General features: G+C 54.6%; 1 protein-coding gene across 1 annotated transcript in view; it reads right to left on the reverse strand.

The window, feature by feature from the left end:
• SMC1B (structural maintenance of chromosomes 1B) overlaps positions 1–20670 on the reverse strand; it is a 941781-nt gene that overhangs the window by 329793 nt on the left and 591318 nt on the right.

Consider the following 20670-nt stretch of genomic DNA (forward strand, 5'->3'; position numbering starts at 1 on the left):
TTAAGTTTGGGCACTTAAAAGAAAATTAGTTCTCACCTGATAATTTTCATTCCTGTGGTACCATGGATCAGTCCAGACCATGGGTTGAGCCCCCCTTTCCAGCAGGTGGAGACAGACCAAAGGTCTAAGGGTAGCCTATATAAGGACGGAACCCAACCTGGAACCCTCAGTATAACCATTGTCAAAGCAGAAAGTACAAGATCAAGCAAGTAACAGGATAACTAGTAATTTAATTTAAACCAACAAAATAACAGAACAATTGAATGAACTGTGTAACTAAACGCTCTTGAATATCTACCACTGATCATCGTAATGATGCTTCCGGTGCCTATCAGTAAATTCCAGGAAGACGATGCAGAGATAGAAAAAGAAAATCCTATAAGAAGGAAAAAGAATTCAAGCAGACAGAAGAACGGGCGGGCGTCTGGACTGATCTGTGATACTACAGGAACGAAAATTATCAGGTAAGAACTAATTTTCCTTTCCCTGTACATACCCGGATCAGTCCAGACCATGGGATGTCCCAAAGCTTCCCTTCAAAGAGTGGGACCCAGACAGTCCCGCTCGAAGCACCTGCCGACCAAAGGAATCAAAGACCAGAGCCTGAACAACAAGTTGGTAGTGACGAGCAAAAGTATGAAGAGATTTTCATATAGCCGCCCTACATATTTCTTGCGGAGACACCGATTGAGACTCCGCCCAAGAGGCCGCTTGAGAACGTAAAGAATGAGCTTTTAGGCCTTCAGGAACTGGTCGGCCCTTGCAAATGTAGGCAGAAGAAATCGCATCCTTCAACCAGCGAGCGATCGTAACCTTAGAAGCTTGCTTCCCCCTGTTGGGTCCACTCCACAGGACAAAAAGATGATCGGAGACCCGAAAATCATTAGTGACCTCAAGATAACGCAATAAGACTCGTTTGACATCGAGACGACGAAGATCACTACTACCAGACGCCACGATATCCTCTGGTGAAAAAGTAGGGAGCTCCACGGACTGGTTAATATGAAAAGACGAAACCACCTTTGGTAAGAAAGAAGGTACGGTCTTGAGAGAGATGCCCGAATCCGAGAAACGTAAGAAAGGGTCTCTACAGGATAGAGCTTGGAGCTCAGACACTCTCCTGGCTTAACAAATAGCGACCAAGAAGACAGTCTTGAGAGTCAAGTCTTTGAGAGTGGCACGATGGAGAGGCTCGAACGGCGCCATACAAAGAGCTCGAAGTACCAAATTTAAACTCCACGAAGGACAAAGAGAGCGGACAGGCGGTTTCAGGTGCTTAACGCCCCTGAGAAAACGTACAACATCCGGATGAGAGGCGACCGCCTGACCTTCAATGGTGCCCAGGAGGGAAGCAAGAGCCGAAACCTGAACTCACAGGGAGCTGACCGATAGACCCTTGGAGAGACCACGCTGAAGAAAGGTGAGTATCACCGCAATGGAAGGCGAACGTGCCGAAACACCCAACTCCTCGCAGACATTTTCAAAAACCTTCCAGATTCGGACATAGGTAAGCGATGTTGACTGTTTGCAAGCCCTAAAGAGGGTGGCAATTACTTCTTCCTTATATCCTCTGCATCTCAAACGTCTCCGTTCAAAAGCCATGCCGCTAGACAGAAGAGATCCGCCTAGTCGAAAAATACGGGACCCTGCCGCAGAAGATGGGACAGGTGACCGAGACGAAGAGGTCAGTCTACAGTGAGATTCACCAGGTCCGCGAAGCACGGCCGTCGGGGCCATTCGGGGGCCACGAGAATGACCGGTCCACGATGGAGCTCTATTCTCCGTAGAACCTTTCCCACTAACGGCCACAGTGGGAACACGTAAAGTAGCACGTCGGAGGGCCAGGGAAGAACCATGCCCCTCCGCCGGCTGAAGAACCAGAGAGCCTTGGCGTTGGATAGCGTCGCCATGAGGTCCAGGTGAGGTGGACCCCACCTGAGCACAATTAGGTCCATCGCTACGTCTGACAACTCCCACGGCTTGAACATTCTCCTTGCCTGCTGTGTGGGAGGCCGCCAGGCGATCCAAGTGCTTCTCTGCCCAGAGAAAGAGCTTAGATGACTTCGAGTCCCCCCTTGTTCATTTATGTAAGCCACCGTGGTGGAATTGTCTGATAGCACCCGGACCGCTTTGTGGCGAATCAGAGGAAGAAAAAATTTGAGGGCCAGGCGAACCGCTCGGGCTTCTAGACGATTGATGTGCCACTGAGACTGGGACCAGAAACCTTGAATCATTTGAGATTGGCAGATGGCCCCCCAACCGGAAAGACTGGCATCTGTCATCACTATGACCCAAGAGGGAGTCAAAAGAGGCATCCCCTTGAGAAGGTGTGCCGGGAAGAACCACCATTGTATATTGGCAATGGTAGAGTCGGAGAGAGGAAGAATCTCCTGGTACTGTTCAGACTTCCAACGGGATAACAAAGCTCTCTGTAAAGGACGCATATGAACAAACGCCCAGGGGACGAGATCAATCGAGGAAGCCATGGTCCCTAGAACCTGCAGGTAATCCCATGCCGTGGGAAGCGGTAGAGAGACTAAAGTGTTCAACTGATCGATCAGGCCGAGTGTCTGCGAGTCCGAAAGAAAAACTTTCCTGTCCAGAGTGTTGAAAAGAGTGCCCAGGAATTCCAGCTCTTGTGAAGGCCGAAGATTGCTTTTGGAGTAGTTGATTATCCATCCAAGAGATGTGAGTAGGGCTAGAACTCTGTTTACCGCGTGCTCGCAAAGAGCGGCGGACTTGGCCCTTACCAACCAGTTGTCTAGATAAGGATGGACTAATATTCCTTCCCGTCGGAGAGCTGCTGCAACGACTACCATGATCTTGGTGAAAGTGTGGAGAGCGGTGGCGAGACTGAAAGGGAGAGCCCGAAACTGGAAGTGCTGGCCTAGGATCTGAAAACGAAGGAAGCTTTGATGTTTCCGACGGATGGGAATGTGAAAATAAGCCTCTGTCAGATTGAGGGAAGCGAGGAACTCGCCAAGACGGACTGCCGCAATTACTGCTCGCAGGGTTTCCATCTTGAAACGGGGAACCTTGAGGGCCTGATTGACCCTTTTGAGATCCAGAATGGGGCGAAAGGAATCATCCTTTTTGGGAACAATGAAGTAAATTGAATACTGGCCGGCGCCCTGTTCTTGCACAGGAACCGAAAGGATTGCCCCCAAGTCCTGAAGTCTCAACAGGGTGTGACAAACCGCAGGTCGCTTGGAACGGACACAAGGGGACATGATATATAGATCCGGCAGGTCCCTGGCAAACTAACGCATAGCCGCGTTCTATCACCTTGAGGACCCAGAGATCGGATGTGATTTTGGCCCACTCCTCGAGAAACAGAGAAAGACGCCCACCTAAGTTTCGTGCGGAGGAATGGACCGGCCGAATCTCATTGGGGAGCTGACTTAGTGGTCATGAGTTGCTGATGGCCATCTTGGAAACTTCGATGGCCGCAAAAGGAATGGGACCAAGGCTGGGACCTGGACACGCTTCCCCTGGGGAAGGAGCCACGGGCCCTATTGCTGTAACGGCGGTTCCTCCTGAAGTGAGTGCGAGTCGGGAAAAAAGACTTTGACTGTTTGGGACGGTCGTCTGGCAGCTTGTGGACCTTGTTCTCACCCATGGACTTAATAAGCTGCTCCAAGTTGTCACCAAAAAGCAACTTGCCCTTGAAAGGAAGAGTGCCCAACTGAGCCTTAGAAGAAGCATCAGCGGACCAATTACGTAACCAGAGAAGACGTCTGGCCGAAATCGCAGAAACCATAGCCTTTGCTTGGACTCGAAGCAAGTCATAGAGGGCATCCGCACCATAGGCTATAGCGCCCTCCAAACATTCAGCTTGCTCAGCCTCTGCAGACGGGAGGTCCTGGGTTCTGAGTAACTGTTGCATCCACCTAAGGCTTGCCCGCTGCATGAGACTGCTGTAAATTGTTGCCTGGACTCCGAGAGCTAAAACCTCAAAAATGTGTTTCAAATAAAATTCAAGCTTACAGTCCTATGTACAACATCCCGTAATGCTGTGGTGCCCACCACCGGAATGGTGGTACGTTTCATCACCGCGGTGACAGAACAATCTACCTTTGGAATCTTTAATATGTCCAGGCAGTCCTCAGGAAGCGGGTAGAGCTTTTCCATAGCCCTACCAACTCGAAGACCCATCTCTGGGGACTCCCATTCCCTGAGGAGGAGCAAGTGGTGCATTGGATGAAACAGGAAAGTACACGGTAACGCCCTGAATCCTGCCAGGACCGGGTCCGCATTTGGCGTCATCACCGCCGCCACAGAATCATCTGGTGGGGCATCAATTCCCAATTCCTGGAGAACAAAGGGAATAAAAGGCTCCAGTTCCTCCCGCTGAAATAAGTGCAGGACACGGGGATCGTCACCCACTAGCGGAGGGGGGGGGGCTTGAGCCGTGGTATCATTATCCCCTTCATCAAACGGGTCTAAAGGAGGCTGGGGGGGGGGGGGGGGTCCTGCCGGGCTGGGGGGGGGGGGGGAGTTCCCGGGAACCCTAACCGAGCCCTGAGGGTCCGGAACAACATTGGAGGATGGCACAGGCAAAAAAGGAGGTTTCAGGGGAGGGGGAACAATTGGAGAGGGGTCCACCTCCCTTTGTAAGCTGGCCAAGTATGATTCATGTAACAAAAGAACAAAAACTGAGGAAAAACGGGTCCGTGCCGAATTTGTCACGGGGGGAGGGGGGGTCCGAGCCACCACCCCAAGAGCGAACCGGGCTCAAATCGGGGGGAAAAAGTGGAGAAATCGAATCCCCTGCCCCCGGAGAAGCAGGAAGTGTTTTCTTCAGAAACACCTAAAATGGCCATCGCTCCCGCGCGTTCCTGGGACGGGAACGGCTTGGCAGCACATCGGGGAGCCCTTCCCCGAGGTCTAATAGTTGGCGGCCCGAAAGACACCTGGAGCATACCCCCTCGCGGGAGAGTCGGGAGGCCGACTCCACAAGCTACACAACAAAGCAACCGCGATACTAATTGAAAACAGCTGACCGGAGAGCCCCTGAGAAGCTGGGCGGGAGATTGAACCCCACTCCCTCCTCACAAAATAAACTGCTGCCTTTTTTTTTTAAACAAAGACCAAAGAATTTACTATTAAAAATTTGCTCTGTGAATCTCTGTGAAAAAAAAAGAGATACTCTTAATCCAAAAAAATATTCTATTTTATTCACAGAGGCAGGGGAATGTTCTTCCTCCCTGAAAGCTCAACCGAGGAATGGGCATCTCGGGGCACGGCAGCAGAGAAAAGTGGGGAGAGGGACTGGCACCACCATTATCACCCACACAAGGTCACCAGGAAGGGAACCTAGGCTGATAGAAATCAAGGGGCAAAGCCCCCCTAGGAACCCCAAGAGCGAGGGAGACAGAACTGTCTGCCCTAACACAGTCAGTCAGAGAAATATTCTCTGGGGTTTTTTTTAAATACTTAAGAAGCAAACTAAAAATGTACTTGCGTGAGCTTGCCCCAGAAGAAAGAAGAAGAAAGCACAGAGGGCAAGCTAATAGGGAACCAAAGGGTGAGCTGTTCCACCTGCTGGAGACAAATAATGAGGGTTCCAGGTGGGTTCCGTCCTTATATAGGCTAACCTTAGAACTTTGGTCTGTCTCTACCTGCTGGAAGGGGGGGCGCAACCCATGGTCTGGACTGATCCATGGTATGTACAAGGAATATTCATTTATTCACTCTTTCACTTACTGCCGATTGGTCCATTCACTGTCACATGTCAGTGAAAGGACCAATCCCCTTTCAGAAGGCTGTACTGAAAAGGGATTGGTCCTTTTACTAAGAAATGTCAGTGAAAAGAACCAATCGGGAACAGCCCTGCCGGGGAATGGGAAGGAGGGAGCTCTAGCCAGGTTGTTGTGGACACACATCCAAACTACTGGGCGTCTGCTGCAAAGCGCCAGGGACGCACAAATTATCCAGCTCATTTGCCTAGTGCATTGAGCGCCCAGAACAGGTAGATGTACGAGTGGTCAAAAATTGTGCGTCCGATTTGGATGCACTTTTTTTTTACGCGATATTGTATCAGACATTGAGTTAGTAATCAAATTTTTCTCTTTATTATTTATTAGGAATTGCAACAAAGGATATTGATCTAAATGTATATATTTTTAATTTATAGATGATATATTGTAGCAGTTGGAGACGGATCTGACGTCAGCACGGGTACATATACCCCCACAGGAAGTGTAGCAATTCAGTAATCTTCCTTGCACTTAACCTCTGCCTACCATCCTCAGTCTAACGGTCAGACTGAGATGATGAATAGGATGCTGAAACAATTTCTGTGATCTTATGTTAACTCTAGACAGAATGACTGGGCTGAATTACTGCCTTGGGCAGAATTTGCCATCAATTCACATCCTGCTTCTTCAACGGGGTCTTCCCCTTTCCACCTTCTCTACGGGAGTCAACCATTACCTCCGCTGCCAATTCCATTGACAGTAGCCTCTCCTGCTGCCCAGGCTACCGCAGCAGAATTATCCCAACCTTGGAGACAGACGAAGGAGCTTCTCCTCAAAGCAGGACAAAAGGCAAAGAGACCCTATGATGCGCATCATCAAAAAGCACCCCAGTTTAAGCCTGGAGACAAGGTTTGGTTAAGCACCAAGTACCTTCGACTGAAGCTTCCTTCTGCAAGATTTGCACCTCACTTTGTGGGACCTTTTGCCATCCTTAGGCAATTGGGAAATCTAACATATAGTCTAAAACTGCCTCCATCAATGAAGATACACAATGCATTTCATGTATCTCTACTAAAGCCAGTGATACTCTCTGAGTTCTCCAGGAAAGACACAAAGACTACCAGCCTGGATACAGAAGATGACATTGAATATGCCGTAGACGACATCCTTGATGTACGTAAAAGAGGCAAGACGTGGTAGTATCTCATCTCATGGGAGAACTGTGGCCCAGAGGAAAACTCCTAGGAACCACTGGCTAATATTACAGACAAGGAGATGGTACGTCAATTCCACCTGGCACACCCACGCAAGCCCAGACCACCTGGAAGAGGTCTTGGAGGGGGCCCTTTGAAGGGGGGTACTGTTGCGTCCGTCGGTCGCAAACGGCTGCGACCTCTCTGCCTTACCTCTTTTTCTCCCCTCTCTCTCTCTCTCTCTCTCTCTCTTTGGGCAAGATGGCTGCCTCCGGTGCCGAGTGTCTCGGCATTTCCAAACCAGTATGGGCGTCCCCATCCGGCATGCTTACTCCCGTGACTTCCTAGGGCGCGAGGGAACACATATCCTACACTCAAGTACACGTCATGGTGGGAACCTCGGGGGCGGCCCCACCGCATGACGTCAGTACATCTGGGTACATCTAGCCTCCGCTTTCACTACCACCTTGAGTTAGCAAGGACTTCGGTTTAAGATACTCTGACCGCTCTAAGCTGCCTGCTTAGATGCTGCCTTTCTCCAAGGGCCTCGGCTCAGTAGAAGCTCAAGGTACCCGCTACTCGGGGGTCCCTCGCTTCCAACTACCCTTCGGGGTCCTCTCTAACTAGACAACCTCTCCTCGGGGTTCTCTCTCTCTCTCTTCATTTCAGGATATCGGACCATCGGTTACTCGCTCCTCGAGGGCCTACCAGCCATATATCCTGCACCACGGACCTTAGGTCCCAACTTTCCACCATCAGGAAGATGCCATCCTTCCTGTGAGTACCTCTACGATCCGGTGCTCCAGCTGCACCCACCAGCTGCGACTTTACCCACACTGTGGGCTTCCGCCATCGTGAAACATCTGGGTGAGACTTCACATCTGAGCCTGTTGAACGTACTGGGACTTCTGGGATCAGTGCCTTACCTTCCTGCTTTACCATCTATCTACAAGCAGTACAATAAAGCCTCTATCCATGCTGTGTCTGCTATCTGAGTTCAGCCAATCACAGTGGTTCCCCACGGGGCCCCTTCCCATGGGCGGAGTCATCTCCATTGCTACCAAGGGTCCACAATGCCACAAACACAACAGTTTGAAGAGAACTCCAGGTTGCAGCTTGGCAAATTTCGATAGCCTGTACAGAGTGGGCCTTCACTCTGCCTGCTAGTGGAAGGCTCGCTTGTGCATAGCAGAAGGCGATGCAGTCCACCAGCCAGTTGGATAAGGTCTGTTTACCCACCGCTACACCCAGCCTGTTGGTATCAAAGGACACAAAGAGCTGAGGGGACTGCCTACGGCCAGCTGTGCGATCCAAATAGAAGGCCAAGGCCCTCTTGCAGTCCAGGGTATGGAGAGCCCGTTCCCCTGGATGAGAAAGGAAAATTAGTTTCTTACCTGATAATTTTCGTTCCTGTAGTACCACGGATCAGTCCAGACACCTGGGTTGTGACTCCGCACCAGCAGATGGAGACAGAGCAAAACTTGTCGGGCTTCCCTACATATAGTAAGGTGCCACCCACAGCCCCTCAGTCTTACGTAATGTCAAAGCAAAACTGCAAACCATACTAACTAACTAGATTGCCCTAATCAGGGCCGATTCAACAAAAACCCCCAGCTGGACCAGAACATCCTGAACCAGAGGCTAACTAATTGAAACGAGCTGAACATTAACAACTGAATCAACCGAGCAGACTCTCCGTTCTGCAGAAAAACTTAAACGTTCAGTATCTTCAACGTTGTATACCCGGGCGGGATCCTGGACTGATCCGTGGTACTACAGGAACGAAAATTATCAGGTAAGAAACTAATTTTCCTTTCCCTGTACGTACCCGGATCAGTCCAGACACCTGGGATGTACCAGAGCCACACAACTATGGGTGGGAACCAGAGAGTCCCGCTCGGAGTACTCTCTCTCCAAAACCCCCCGAGTCTGTCGCCTGGACATCCACCCTATAATGTCTCGTGAAAGTGTGCAACGACTTCCAAGTCGCTGCTCTGCAAATTTCTTGAGGTGAGACTTGCGAGGACTCCGCCCACGAAGCAGCGTGAGACCGCGTGGAATGAGCTCGAAGCCCCACCGGGACCGGTTTGCCCCGCAAAAGGTACGCCGAAGCAATAGCCTCCTTGAGCCACTGTGCAATCGTAGTTCTGGACGCTGCACCACCTCTTTTGTGACCAGCGTACAACACAAAAAGGTGATCCGAGGTTTGGAAAGGATTCGTAACTTCCAGATAACGGAGAAGAACCCTACGAACATCCAGCTTCCGTAACTCTTGCGAACCTCGAGCCTCCGGAAAAGCCGGAAGCTCCGATTGATTTAAATGAAAAGCAGACACGACCTTTGGCAAGAAGGAGGGAACCGTCCTCAAGGACACTCCTGAATCTGAGATCTGTAAGAACGGCTCCCTACACGACAACGCCTGTAACTCCAAAACCCGTCTCGCCGAAGCTATCGCGACAAGGAAAACCGTCTTCAGAGTAAGGTCCTTTAGCGTAATCCGCTTTATTGGTTCAAACGGAGGCGAACACAAAGCTGAAAGAACCCAATTGAGGTTCCAGGATGGACAAGGATGACGCAAGGGAGGACGTAAATGTTTGGCCCCCCGAAGAAAACGGGCTATATCTGGGTGAAGGGCCAGAGACACCCCATGCACCTTGCCCCGGAGACAACCGAGCGCCGCTACCTGGACCCGAAGAGTACTGCAGGACAGCCCGCTAGAGAGACCCGCTTGAAGAAAAGCAAGAACATCGGACACGGGAGCCAGCATAGTATCCACCCTGTGATCCCTGCACCAGTTCTCAAAAACCGTCCACACCCGTACATAGGTCAAGGACGTCGACTGCTTCCTGGATCTCAACAAGGTGGTCACCACTGCATCCGAGTAGCCCTTTCTCAATAGGCGATGCCTCTCAAACGCCATGCCGCGAGACTGAAGTGATCCGCGTCCTCCAAACAAACAGGGCCTTGATGGAGAAGAGCTGTGGACCCCCGAAATCGTAGAGGAGGCTCTTCCGCCAAGAGCAGTAGATCCGCAAACCACGGCCTCCATGGCCACTCTGGCGCCACCAGAATCACGTCCGCCGGATGCAGCTCTATCCGTTGCAGGACCTTGCCGATCAGGGGCCAAGGAGGGAACACGTACAGCAACACGTTTGTTGGCCAAGGAAGCAATAGCGCATCGACTCCCTCGGCTCCTCGTTCTCGTCTCCGGCTGTAAAACCTCGGGGCCTTCGCATTCTGCGCGGTGGCCATCAGATCCATGTGTGGCTGGCCCCATTTCCTGCAGATGAGCCGATATGCTTCCTCCACCAATTCCCATTCTCCTGGATCCAGACGATGGCGACTGAGGAAGTCTGCCTGGACGTTGTCCACTCCGGCGATGTGCGACGCTGCAATGCCGCTGAGGTTCTGCTCCGCCCAGCACATCAAGCGGTGCGCTTCCTCCGCCACCGGCTGATTCCTCGCTCCCCCTTGACGGTTGATGTACGCCACTGTCGTTGCGTTGTCCGACAGCACCCTGACCGCTTTTCCCCAGATCAGCGGAAGAAAGGCGTGCAGTGCCAGCGTTACCGCCCTGGTTTCCAGACGATTGATGGACCACCGTGACTGTGCTCCGGACCACAGTCCCTGTACCGAGCGTCCCTGACAGACTGCTCCCCAGCCAGAGAGACTTGCATCCGTCGTGACCACTGTCCACTCGGGCATAAGCAGTGAAACTCCACACCGGAGATGGTCGGGATGTAGTCACCAGCGAAGACTGTCCCTCGCCTTGTCCGTAAGAGGGAGCGGTAGCTGGAACTCCTCCGACACCGGCTTCCAGTGGCAAAGTAACGCCGATTGTAAAGGCCGTAGATGCGCAAACGCCCAGGGAACCAAAGCTAGTGTCGATGCCATAGAGCCCAAGACCATCAGGTAATCGCGTACCAGAGGCATTCGGAGGGCCAGTAAACGTCTCACCTGGCCCTGCAGCTTGCAGACCCGCTCCTCGGAGAGATAGACTTTGCCGCGTTTCGTGTCGAACAGTGCCCCCAGATACTCCAAGGACTGAGAGGGAACCAAGCGACTCTTGGCTAGATTGACCTCCCATCCGAGGGAGCGCAAGAGCTGTAGGACTCTGTATACCGCCTGTCGACATTGTATTGTGGACTTCGCCCGAATGAGCCAATCGTCCAAGTAGGGATGCACCTGCAACCCCTCCCTCCAGAGCTGGGCTGCCACCACTACCATCACCTTGGTAAAAGTACGGGGAGCGGTGGCCAGACCGAAGGGAAGAGCTCGGAATTGGTAATGCCTGCCTAGTACACAAAACCGGAGGAACCTCTGATAAGATGGCTGAATGACTATATGCAGATACGCTTCGGTGAGATCTAACGACGCGAGGAACTCGCCTGGTCGCACCGCGGCCACCACCGACCGGATCGTCTCCATTTTGAACAGAGGAATGCGAAGGCACCTGTTTACGCCTTTCAGGTCCAGGATTGGACGGAACGTGCCCTCTTTCTTTGGTACGATGAAGTAAATGGAGTACCGCCCCTGTTATTGTTGCCCTCGAGGCATGGGAACTATGGCCCCTAGGGCCTCCAGCCGCCGGACAGTGTCCCTCACCGCTGTGCGCTTGACTATCCCTTTGCACGGGGACACGAGAAACTTGTCGACTGGTACTCTTGCAAAATCTAAACTGTAGCCGTGTCTTATCACGCTGAGGACCCATTGGTCTGACGTTATCTTGGTCCACGTTTGGCACGCCCGATCGTTGCGGTCCCGAGGAATGGACCGACCTCGTTTCATTGTGAGTCCTTGAACCCCGCTCCCGCCGTGGGTCCACTCTGCCTGCCAAAGCATTTCCCCCGAAAGGACGGAGTCCACGAGGAAGACCTGGCGGAGGAGGCAGGCCAGTAGGACGAACCAGATGATCTCTGCGGTCGCGGTCTTCTAGGCCCACGAAAGCGAGACCAATTGGAAAAGCACGATCGAGCCTTAGGCCTGTCCTCTGGCAGCCGAAAAGCCTTGTTCTCACCGATGGACTGCATAAGGTCGTCCAACTGCTTGCCAAACAGCAGCCTTCCCTTAAAGGGCAGCGCACCCAGGTGAGCCTTAGAAGAACCATCCGCCGCCCAGTTCCGCAGCCAGAGGAGACGGCGAGCAGACACCGCAGAGACCATGGCCCTGGCCTACGTGCGCAGCAGATCATGCAGAGCATCCGCTCCATAGGCAATAACCGCTTCCAGCTGATCCGCCTGCGCCGATTCCTCTTCCGAGAGACCAGCAATAGCCTGAAGCACCTGTGCCCAGCGTAGTCCGGCCCGTAGGGCAAAATTAGTACAGATCGCTGCAGGGACCCCCAGAGCGGAAACTTCAAACACCTTCTTGAGCTGCATCTCCAGCTTTCTATCCTGGATATCCCGAAGCGCCGTGGCCCCTGTGACTGGGATCGTCAATCTCTTTGTCACTGCCGAGACCGCTGCGTCCACCTTGGGGAGGCGGAGGAGCTCCAGCGTGTCCTCTGGGAGCGGGTATAACTTGTCCATGGCTTTACTCACCTTCAGACCCAATTCCGGGGTATCCCACTCCCTAAAGAGGATATCCGAAGCCGAAAAATGGAAAGGAAAAGCTACTGCCGGACCCGAAAGTCCCAACAGCACCGGGTCCATATTGGCTCCCTGCCTGGCCTCCACCGGCGGAGCCTCTATCCCCAGCTCCTGGAGAATGGCCGGAATAAAAGGGGCCAGTTCCTCCTTTTGAAACAACCGGACGACCTTCGGATCATCGCCATCACCTGCCGGCGTTCCCTTGCCGGCCCCCGGTTGAGTCGGGCCCGCGGCATCCAGCTCGTCCGGCCCCCCCAGGGGCTCAGGTAGCTGGTCCCCGTCCTCTGAGCCCGTGGACTCACTATCCGTGTCCTGAGGGATGCCCCTCACCTGACGTTTCCCTTTCGGGGGTTCAGAAGGTCTTCTGGGCCCATCCGCAGATTTCCTCTTCCGGGAGTCTGGCCTATGCGCCGAACCCCCCACTGCCTTCTCTTTTTTCCTGGCTCTTTTGCATTTCAGGACTTTGCGCAAAAGAAGCACAAAGTCCGCCGAAAAAGACGCCTCCGACCCTGATGACGTCATTTCCGTGCTATCCTCATCCGGGGATGTGCCCCCCCCCCCCCCCGGGTGGGCGCTGCTGTGGAGAAAGTGTAGGAGGCAGGCCGCCATTACCAGCAGCCCTCCGCGTGGCCTCCTGCACTGTCTCCAAAATGGCCGCCGTTCCCGCGCTGAGCGGGAACGGGTCCGAAATGCCTTCCTGTCGCTGGCCTTCCCGCGGCGGCGATCGCGCCGGCCAAGATCGGCCCCCTCGACCGACCCCGGACGACCCCTCACCCCCGGGAACGCAAGAAGAACAAATACCCTCGCGCGCACCGAGCCGCACGCGCGGCAAGAAGAACCCTTCGGCATCCCCGAACGCATCCCGACCGAGGCAGCACACAAAAACAAAAGAAACTGAAAATATCAGCCGAAGCGGTGGAACACGCCTGACAACGGAGAGCCGGCTCAGAAAACAAACAGTTCTTTTATTTATTTTTTTTGTATACTTGCGCTGTCCCTGGTCCTGATGCGCTGCTCCAGCGGGGGTGAGTGAACCGGGCTCCCCGGCGTCACCCCCGACGCTGCTGCCTGTGACCGGCCGGGCCCTCGACCCTCAGCAGCGGCCTCAACCAGGGGGGGATGGTCCCCTCAGAACCTTTCAACCCCCCTGGGAGGCTGCAGGACAAGGCTGCTGCACCTTTTCTTCTTTTGTAAATCTTCTCTTTTTTTTTTTTTTTAATCTGAGACTGCCTACCAGACCTCAATCAAACAACTAACCCCTGACTACAAAAAACCCCAGGGATCCCAGAGGCTGTGAGTGACCCTGCCCCATCTGCTGGAGACAGAGTAAGACTGAGGGGCTGTGGGTGGCACCTTACTATATGTAGGGAAGCCCGACAAGTTTTGCTCTGTCTCCATCTGCTGGTGCGGAGTCACAACCCAGGTGTCTGGACTGATCCGGATACGTACAGGGAATGAGGCATTAAAAAGAAGGTGGGTAACATGATGGACTGATTAAGGTGAAAATCAGTTACAACCTTGGGCAGAAACTTAGGGTGTGTACGCAAGACAACACGATCGTGGAAGAAACTCATGTATGGCAGGTACGTATCCAGGGCCTGAAGCTCACTGACTCTACAAGCCGAAGTAATCGCCATCAGGAATATAACTTTCCAGGCGAGGAACTTCAGATCACAGGATTGCAGCGACTCAAAAGGAGGGCGCATGAGCCATACCAGGACAACGTTGAGGTTCCAGGACGCAACAGGAGGCCGAAGAGGGGGTTTCAGCTGGAGGAGGACCCTCATGAAACGGCCTATTAAAGACTCCACCAAAACAGGTGTGCCAGTGACACCCTGATGGTATGCACTGACAGCACTAAGATGAACCCTGACTGAGTTGGTTTGGAGCCCAGACTCGGAAAGATGCCATAAGTAGTCCAACAGCTGGGGGAGGGGACATGAGAAAGGATCTAAGTCAGGCCTCCACATACCAGATGGAAAATCTTTTCCACTTCAAGCTGTAGGATTTCCTGGTGGAAGGCTTCCTAGAAGCCACGAACATCTGAGATACACAGTCTGAAAGAGCTAAGGGCTAAGGACTACGTGCTCAACATCCAAGCTGTCGGGGCAAACGCTTGGAGGATCAGATGGCGCAGGGCAACCTGAATCTGCGTGATCAGATTGGGTGCCATCCCCAGTCTAATGGGGGCCTGCATCAAAGGAAAATTAGTTTCTTACCTGATAATTTTCGTTCCTGTAGTACCAAGGATCAGTCCAGGACACCTGGGTTGTGACTCCGCACCAGTAGATGGAGACAGACTAAAACTTGTGGGCGGAGCCATATATGCCCCTGTGTCAGTCACAGCCCCTCAGTCATACGGAATGTCAAAGTAGAACACAACCACAGCCACTAAGACGAGCTAGAAACCGCTAATAGAACGGGAAAAAAACAGCTCTCCTGGAAACAGACTCTCCAACCGAGAGAGCTAAACAAGCGGAACCGAGGAATTCAGAACAAAGAGCGGACTCTCCATTACTTCAGCGCAGCACTGCGGGCGGGATCCTGGACTGATCCTTGGTACTACAGGAACGAAAATTATCAGGTAAGAAACTAATTTTCCTTTCCCTGTACGTACCAGGATCAGTCCAGGACACCTGGGATGTACCAGAGCAACCTACTGAGGGTGGGAAGCAGAGAGTCCCGCTCGGAGTACCCTCTCTCCAAAACCCCCGGAAACGGTAGCCCGGACATCCAACCGGTAATGCCGGATAAAGGTATGCAACGACTTCCAGGTGGCCGCCCTACAAATCTCTCGAGGCGACACCTGAGAAGCTTCCGCCCAAGACGCTGCCTGAGATCGAGTCGAGGGAGCCCGCAGCCCCACGGGAAGAGGTTTTCCCCGCACCAAGTACGCCGAACCAATGGCCTCCTTGAGCCAACTGGCGATCGTTGTGCGTGACGCTGCGGCTCCTTTCTTTGGTCCAGAGACCCTTTCTTTGGTCCAGAGACCAGGACAAACAGATGATCTGTGACCCGAAACGGATGAGTGACATCCAGATATCGGAGAAGGGATCCCCGCACGTCAAGCTTCCGTAACTCCCTCGCTTCTGGAACAGAGGACTCTCCGCACGCAAAAGCGGGCAACTCCACTGATTGATTCACGTGAAATGACGAGACCACTTTCGGTAGAAAGGAAGGAATCGTCCGTAAGGAAACCCCCGAATCGGAGATACGCAAGAAAGGTTCGTTACAGGACAGGGCCTGTAACTCGGAAACACGCCGTGCCGAGGCAATCGCCACCAAGAATGCCGTTTTTAAAGTGAGATCCGTAAGAGTTGCGCGTGTCAAGGGCTCAAACGGCGCCGTGCATAGAGCGGAGAGAACCCAATTGAGGTTCCAAGCCGGACAAGGAAGACGTAACGGGGGGCGAAGGTGCTGAGCACCCCGAAGGAAATGAGAAATATCCGGGTGAAGCGCCAGAGACGTACCACGGACCTTACCTCGCAAACACCCAAGCGCCGCCACTTGGACCCGTAGGGAACTGCATGCCAGACCTTTGGCCAGACCTGTCTGGAGGAACGCCAGAATGTCAGAGACGGAAGCCGAAGTGGGGTCCACCCCACGCTGCACGCACCAGGTCTCAAAGACCACCCAGACACGGACATAAGCCAGAGACGGCGACTGCTTCCTGGAACGCAGTAGCGTGGCCACCACCGCATCTGAATAACCTCTGCTCTTCAGTCGATTCCTCTCAAAAGCCATGCTGCGAGACAGAAATGATCCGCATCCTCCAAACAGACGGGGCCCTGATGGAGCAGGGCCGCCATTCCCTGGAGCCAAAGGGGTGCCGCTACTGCCAGTTGTACGAGGTCTGCGAACCACGGCCGGCGCGGCCACTCCGGTGCCACCAAGATCACATTGGCCGGATGCAACTCTATGCGCCGCAGGATCTTGCCGATCATCGGCCACGGGGGAAACACGTAGACATCCGTCGGCCAGGGAAGCACCAACGCATCGACGCCTTCTGCCCCCCGCTCTCGACGTCGACTGTAAAATCGCGGGGCCTTCGCGTTATGTCACGTGGCCAAGAGATCCATGTGGGGCACCCCCCACGTTTTGCAAACGAGCAGAAATGCTTCGTCACCCAACTCCCACTCTCCGGGAACCAGGCGATGACGGCTGAGAAATCCGCCTGCACGTAGTCGACTCCCGCAATGTGAGACGCTGCTATGTTGCTGAGATGTAGCTCCGACCAGGCCATCAAGCGCTGAGCTTCCTCCGCCACCTGGGGGCTCCTTGTCCCGCCCTGGCGGTTGATGTATGCCACAGTGGTCGCATTGTCCGACAACACTCGAACTGCCTTCCCCCGCAGCAACAGCAGGAAGGCTTGCAGGCCGGGCCAGACGGACGTCTCTGGTCTCTAGGCGATTGATAGACCACTGGGCTTGCGACACGGACCATAGGCCTTGGACTGAGCTCCCCAGGCAGACCGCTCCCCAACCGGAGAGGCTGGCATCCGTGGCCACCACTGTGCAGTTGGGCACCCGAGGAGAGACCCCAGACGACAGATGCTTGGGATCCAGCCACCAGAGCAGGCTGGACCTCGCGTGTCCCGTGAGCGGAAGCGGTAGATTGAGTTCCTCCGAGACCGGCTTCCAGCGGGATAGTAAGGAGGACTGTAATGGTCGCAGATGAGCGAATGCCCAGGAAATCAGCGCCAGCGTTAAAGCCGTAGACCCTAGGACCATAAGCAAACGCAGACCCGCGGTCGGCGGAGAGACAATAATCGTCGTACTTGAGCTTGCAGCTTGCACACTTGTTCGTGCGACAGGAACACCTTGCCCTGCTTTGTGTCAAAGAGCTCCCAGATATTCCAAGGTCTGCGTGGGTGTCAGATGACTCTTGCAGTAGTCGATCACCCATCCTAGGGACTGCAGAAGGTGGAGGACCCTGGCTACCGCCATCCGACCCTGAGCCTCGGACTTCGCCCGAATCAACCAATCATCCAGGTAAGGATGCACCAGGAGACCTTCTCGGCGCAGCTGCGCCACCGCCACTACCATCACCTTCGTGAATGTACGTGGGGCCGTCGCGAGCCCGAACGGGAGCGCTCGGAACTGGTACTGCCGCCCTAGTACGCAGAACCTGAGGAAGCGTTGGAATGACGGATGAATGCCTATGAAGATATGCCTCCGTGAGATCCAGGGAGGCCAGGAAGTCACCAGGCCTTACCGCGGCGATGACTGAACGAATCGTCTCCATTTTGAAGTGAGGAATGCGAAGGCATCGATTTACCCCTTTGAGATCCAGCATCGGTCTGGACGTGCCGTCCTTCTTCGGGACGATGAAGTAGATGGAGTAACGGCCCTTGCCGTGTTGGCTGACCGGGATAGCTCCCAAGTCTTCAAAGCGTCGGATGGTGTCGAGCACAGCAGCCTTCTTCTCGGGGCCTTGCAGGGCGAGATAAGGAACTTGTCCGCTGGAGCACGAGCACAATCGAACGCGTAGCCGTGTCTTCTCACGTTGAGGACCTACTGGTCTGACGTTATGCCGGCCAATCCCTCGAAAAATGACATCACCGCGCCCCGACGTTAGGAACGGCGTGTTGAGGCTGCGGCGAGAGATGGACCGACCACATTTCGTTGCGAAGCTTTGGCTCCTGTGATCGCCAGGGCTCGGCGAGATATGGACCGACCACATTTCGTTGCGAAGCTTTGGCTCCTGCGAACGCCAGGGCTCCCTCAGTGGCCAGAAGCTGATGGGCTCATCCCAATCCAGCCCGAAGTGCAAATCACTCCAGACTGCGGCTCAAGCCCCGGGCGGAAGCCCCAAAGGCCTTCTTCAATTGCAACTCCAAAGTACAATCCTAGAGATCCCATACGTCCGCGGTATTCGGCATTGGGATGGGAGTGCGCTTCGGGACTGCTGACGTGGAAGAGTCCACATTAGGGACCCGCAACACCTCCAAGGCCTCCTCAGGCAGAGGGTAAAACTTGTCCATTGCTGTGGAGAACCTTCAGCCCCAAGACCAGGATGTCCTTGTCCCAATGCCGCAGGTCTATAGCCAAGAGAGGGACCGGGAAGGTGGTAGAGGGCCACGCAGAACCGACCCACCCTGAATCCACGGAGCCTCCTCCAGCCTCCCCCGGAGGCGCGAGATCCCTAACTCTTCCAGAATGACGGGAAGGAGAACAGCTGGATAACCCTGGGAACTGGTAACTGCCACTTCGGATGTCCGGTGCTAATGCCTGGCTCTGGGCGATGGGTGCCTGTCACTCTCTGCCCCCCTCGGGAGCGGGGACGAGTTCTCCAAGCCCTCCTGAGCCGAGGACGAGACCGAGGACTCCCAATCGTCCAGAGGTGGAATGGTCCTCAAAACCTTTTAACTCGCGGCCCTCCGGCCGGGGCCTACCGTTTGCCGTTCCTGAAGCCTAGAAAAAAACGGCGCTACGAGACCCCCAGCCGTTAAACCGCTGAACGTTTGCGTGGCATACGGGCCCTAAAAACCCAGCGCATGGCCCAACGACTCCTGCCCCCTTTCCCGAGGGACCCGCGGGAACTGAGGGACGCAGAGGGAACCGTTGAGGAGAAGTGGAGGCGACGAATTTCTGCCCCACCCCCCCCCGAAGGTTCCCGCCGCTATCGGGACCGCTGCCGACCGGAGCTGCAAAAAAAAAAACAAAAAAAAAAAAAAACTGCCCCTGCCGCGATCGGGACCGCTGTAGACCGTGGCGGTAAAATGGTCGCCCGAGCCGCGATTGGGACCGCTGCCGCGATCGGGACCGCTGCCAACTGCAGCAGCAACAAATGCTGGTCTAGCCGCCTCAGTTTCCACAGCACCGGGCGAATGAGCCGCCGAGCCGACCGCCGAAGGGGGGCCACCCGCCGCTCAGGCGCCCGCCGTGTCCCGCGCCATTTCGCGGCCGCCGAAGGGGGCCCCCTGCTTCTCAGGCGCCTGCTGTGGCCAAAATGGCCGCCACTGCCGCACGGAGCGGGAAGAGCTCTTGGGGCCTTTCTTTCGCGCTCCCCCGCGCGGGTCACGAATGAGCCCCCCCCCCAAGGCGCCACGGACGATCCCTCACCGCCCGAGAAGCAGCGCGCGTGCCGAACCGCCGGCCCGGCAATCGAGCCGCAAGTCAAGCCGGCGAAAAAAACGGCGCGAAACGGGGCCCAAGGACCGCAGTAGGGAAGAGACACCCCCAATAAAATTCAGCGAACGGCCGGCCCCCCCCCCCCCCCGCCGCCAGCGGCGCCCCCCCACCGGAGAGCGGTGTCGCAAGACAAGAGAGAGAGAGAGAGCCGGCACAAAAACAAACACGTCTTTCTTTTTTTTTTTACAACAAACAAACCTGTCGCTGTCCACAGTCCTGGAGCCCTAATCCAACAGGGGGAGTGAACCGGGCTCCCCGGTGTCACCCCTGACGCTGCTACTAAGAAAGCCGGGTCCTCGACCCTAGCAGCGGCCTCAACCAGGGGGGGTAGTCCCCTCAGGACCTCACAACCCCCCTGGGAGGCAGGGCGGACGGAACGACAGTGACAATTTGGTAAACAGAAAACAAATTCAAAATTCAAGATTAAAGCACCCTGGCCGAAAACTGGCCTAACAACCAAGAAAAAAGGAACCGACCCTGACAGAGTACCAAAACCAGGGCAGGAAGGAGCTGTGACCGCACCTGCACCATCTACTGGAGACAGAGTAAGACTGAGGGGCTGTGACTGACACAGGGGCATATATGGCTCCGCCCACAAGTTTTAGTCTGTCTCCATCTACTGGTGCGGAGTCACAACCCAGGTGTCCTGGACTGATCCTGGTACGTACAGGGAACAGGTCTTTCATGAGTGGGAACCAGACCTGTTGGAGCCAAAAGGCTGCCATGAGGATCATGGTCCCTCCGTCCTGTTGGAGCTTCAGCAGCGTCTTCAAGAGGAGTAGTACAGGAGGGTATGCATACAGCAGGCCCTTCCCACAGTGGAGGAAGAAGGCATCGCAGACTGGATGTCCGTCCCCAGACAACAGGAAGCAAAAACTCCCTTCCTCCTTCCTCTTACCTCTCAGTCACTCAACCCCATTCCCCCCACTATCACCTCCCTTCCCTCCCAACCAGTCACTCATAACCCCTTACCTCTCATCTCTTACACCCTTTCTCCCACTGCCCCTCCCCTTCCCTCTCAAGACACTCATACCCCCTTCCCTTCACTCTCACCTCC

The sequence above is a fragment of the Rhinatrema bivittatum genome, chromosome 4, assembly GCF_901001135.1.
Source record: "Rhinatrema bivittatum chromosome 4, aRhiBiv1.1, whole genome shotgun sequence".
In the NCBI taxonomy this organism is placed as follows: Eukaryota; Metazoa; Chordata; class Amphibia; order Gymnophiona; family Rhinatrematidae; genus Rhinatrema; species Rhinatrema bivittatum.